Here is a 4,241-nt window from a genome sequence, read left to right as displayed (position 1 = left end):
TGTGGATATATTTTGTATTAATCTATCTTGCCAAACTGTTTCAAAATTTTCATGTATGTGTAGTGTTAAAGTAGCTCTTTGACAAAGTTCCATGTCCTATTTGAAATAAATAATCGACCTTCTATTGTAAGTTATACTAATAAATATCATTCAGACTTAACAATGGCTTTGAAATTAAGTGGTTCCTTATCTCGTTTATGTTATTTTGCACTAATCAGACTTAAACAAAGAATTCATGAATTCCACAATCAAAATATTTTTGCAGAAGAGCTGTGCCTCTGTTTCCAACAATTGTGACTGCACTGAAGTTTTTTATATAGGAATCTCCTCCACCCATGGCAGGATCGAATAAGAGGCTAATTACAGAATCTACATGTTTGTCACACACAAAAAAATGGTTTCCTCCATAATTGCTATCTTGAGTTGAGCAGCTTGATTCCTCTCTTGTGTGACTCAGCTTACAATTGAAATTGAACTAACACCATTTTGATATGAGGCCTGCCAAAAAAGGTAAAGCATGACTTTAGCACTTCTATATATATATTTTTTTTTCAACTCAAAAAGTGAGATGCACTGTCCCTTGCTGAATTAAATTGAAGAATTATTGTGAGGATGTGTATGTTCTTTCTTGCACCTTAAAAAGTCTTTCGCTTAGAAAAATGGTTTTATTTCCAGTTATTATCAAAGCTAAATGATATGCTCTTAGTGCTTCCATTATATGATCTAGAAATGCTAATTTCAGCTTTTGCCATATATTACTCATCACTGTAGCTTATATAATAAGGTCTGAATTTCTCAAACTGAAGCACGAAATAGATAGTTTTCCAATATATATCATGAACTAATGATCATAAATATTGTGGCAATAATAGAAAACCAGATAGGCTGATATGAATCATTTATGGAAAATCTGAATATGAGTTTACAGAGGCAAAAAATTATTCAGCAATTAGCTGTTGCCCCGACGTTTTTCAGGTTCAGTAAAAAGAGAGTAAATTCAATATAACAACTTTGCAGATAGTAAGGAAAACGCTTTTCAAACTGCTAAACGGTGCGTTTCGTACGAAAACTTTCTATATGAAAGTTGTTTTACAATATGAGATTAATCCATTTTTCAAGTTTACAATAATTAAAACTCAATTAATCACACGTTATTAACAACTCGTTTTGCGTGCAACACTTAATCTTTATCTTCATTTTCATCTTCATCTTCATCTTCAGGAGATTCAAACACCACCTAATTTGGACTACTTGATACTGTGAATATGTGTTGTCGGTGATGCACATGAGTTTCAAACTGGTGATGACTTATCAAGAATGATGATATGATGTTAAGAATTCAATGCCAATTCAGCAAACGTACGAAACAATTAGAGTCTGAATATGTGACCCATACAAAAATTGGAAGGGTTCGATTCAATCATCTCCTTGGAAACAAAGATCCCGTAAGATCTTCTTTTTTTGTTCCTGTATCTGAAGTAGGAAAAGTCAGCAAAGTAATCTGTTTGTAGAAACTATAGAGAAGAAGATGATAGAGATGATGATACACTTACTGATTCACTTTAGATTACAGCCCTCCGCTCCCAACATGCTACCCATGGTAGGACTGGTGGAGGTAGCAAGTACGAGATTGTTCCAGAGGCGGATGTGGAGGCGTGAGCATCTCGCAACTGGGAGCGTCGTAAAGACCTTGGGAGGAGATGACTCAGTGAAGGGTATCCGAAGGGGATGGAGAGGAAGCGGCGATGGGTAGGACGATGCAGCGGCGTTGAAAATGGGGAGGAGGTGGTGGCGGCATCTGCTGAGTAGGGGCAGAGGAGGTGAATCAGGTGATGGGGTGGAAAAGGCGTTTAGCCGGCTATGGAGGGATTGAGATCTTATGCAAAAATGCTTAATGTGCTGCATGCAGGCCATGGGCTCCACCGTATCTTTTGCTCCTATATATCATTGCAACAAATCACCCACACATTTTAGAACCCCTCTATTAAAAAAATTTGGTTTATTTTTTTCCACCAAAAATATTTTACCTACTGTACTCACAATATTTCACTATGTATAGATCTAATTTTGCAGTGAACGAAACATTCCATTGCAACAAAAAAAAACCACATATTTTGGAAACCCCCTACAAAGGGAATTCATTTTATTTTTTGTTCCACCAAAAAATGTTTCACCTGTTGTACTCACAATGTTTCACTATGTATAGATCTAATGTTGCAGTGAAGTGAAACATTTTTTCGCTATTTGCTGAAACATTATTTTTATATAAGGTGAAACAACACCCGATTTAAACGAGTAAAACATTTTCGATCTACTTAGTGAAACAATTCCGATATACCCGGTGGAATATCGTGAAATATTTAAAAATTATTCAATAATAAGGTAATTTTTTTTCGTCGGAATATATCTATGTGTGGTCTTGTTTTGAAAATTTAATTACAACGAATTTAATGGTGCAATCGGATCATGATTTGGATAAGTAATTTAAGATAAAATCAGTTTAAAGTAGTTTTGCACGTAAATCGGGCTGACGTCAGCGCTCGATTTTAACATCCTTCCATCAAGCGCTTGAGCGGGAATCACGTCCAATCTTCTGCAGTCAAATGCACGATGTCTTTGTCACTTACATGTACACCTAGAATCATTGGACCCATATAGCAATAATAAAGCATGTAACTTTGACTGCAAAGGATCATGATCCACTACAGAGGCGGTGGCGGCAGAAACGGGAGGTGACTAGAACTAGCCAACTAGGAGGATGGGAGGCGTTGCGTAGGGATGTGGAAGGACTATGCTGTAAAATAATTTTCTTGAAGGACTGGGTAGAGATTTCGCCAAATGAAGGATCCGACGGTCTACAATCAATCCGTACCATCAATCAGACGATGCAAGTTACATGGCGCAACAGTTTTCCGTGAAGGGTTTCACCTTTCACTTATTTATATAGGTTTAAATTTGACCTATAAAAATTGTAAAAGAAAAGAACAAAATTTTATTCCTTTTGTTATCACTTATACAAGTCGAATTTAAGCTTGTATATTTGCGGAGGACATATATATCATGGGAAACTATTTTGATTTCTCCAGGGGATATCCCTCGTTTATCTAAAGCCTTCCAAACGGGTCTAGAAAAAATTGACAACACACATATATCTATACAACTCCATAAAATCTTAGATCAAAACTCAACTCACATGTTGAGATATAAAAAAAACAAATTCAGCGTACGAATAGTAGAGTAATGTTTACATTTGAATTTGACTTTTTTTCTCAATGCGTAGGTCGAATTTGAACTTGATTTTTGGTGAACCGATAGATATCACTATACTCTATATTGTCTTTTTTTTCTTCAGAATTTTTCATTAATATTTGCATCAAATCTATCTATCCATCCATCTATCTATCTATTATATTATTAAAATAGCTCTGAAAGGAGGCACCACGTTCGCTGTGGGAGCTAGAAATTCCCACATTAATCGGAGAAAAAGAAAAATAAAGAAAAGGAGAGTCCAAGTAGAAGTACAATTTAAAAATAGCTGAAATTCGGAATTAAAAATAAGTAATATTAAAATAAATTTCCATATAAGAACTCAATACAAGATTAATCAAAATTCAAAATAAAAATAAAATAAAATCCAAAATTAGAAAAGGAAAGGAGAGTCCAAGTAGGAATAAATTTAAAATTAACTGAAATTCGGAATTAAAAATAAGCAATATTGAAAAAAGTTTCCATATAAGAGCCCAATACGAGATTAATCAAAATTCGAAATAAAAATAAAATAAAATCGAAAATTAGAAAAATAAATGAGAGTCCAAGTAGGAATACAATTTACAAATAGCTGAAATTCGGAATTAAAAATAAGGAATATTAAAAGAAGAGTCCATATAAGAACCCAATACGAGATTAATTAAAATTCGGAATAAAAATAAATAAATCCAAAATTAGCAAAAGAAAATAAAAAAAAAAGAGTTCAAGCAGTAATACAATTTAAAATTAGCTGAAATTCGGAATTAAAGATAAGCAATCCATAAAAGAACCCAATACGAGATTAATTAAAATTTAGAATAAAAAATAAAATAATATCCAAAATTTGAAAAATTAAAAGAGAGTTCAAGTAGGAATATAGTTTTGAAACAATTGAAATGGAAAATAAAAAATAAAAATATTAAAAGAACACAATACGGTATTAACTAATTTTTTTTAAAAAAAAATCTGAAATCAGAAAAAAATATGATTTCAAT

The 4,241-nt window shown here is 33.1% G+C and overlaps 1 long non-coding RNA gene across 1 annotated transcript; it reads right to left on the bottom strand.

Moving 5' to 3' along the window:
• Positions 1-320: 320 nt before the first annotated feature.
• Positions 321-1,772, bottom strand: LOC127775171 (uncharacterized). The gene is made up of 3 exons (XR_008017882.1): positions 1,554-1,772; positions 1,397-1,473; positions 321-498 (listed from the first exon to the last, which is right to left on the bottom strand). It is a non-coding gene; the product is annotated as an uncharacterized LOC127775171 (long non-coding RNA).
• Between the last annotated feature and the right edge of the window lie 2,469 nt (positions 1,773-4,241).

The sequence above is a fragment of the Oryza glaberrima genome, chromosome 5, assembly GCF_000147395.1.
Source record: "Oryza glaberrima chromosome 5, OglaRS2, whole genome shotgun sequence".
Classification (NCBI taxonomy): domain Eukaryota; kingdom Viridiplantae; phylum Streptophyta; class Magnoliopsida; order Poales; family Poaceae; genus Oryza; species Oryza glaberrima.
Note: the sequence above shows the minus strand (reverse complement) of the source record. Positions and strands in the feature narration are given on the sequence as shown.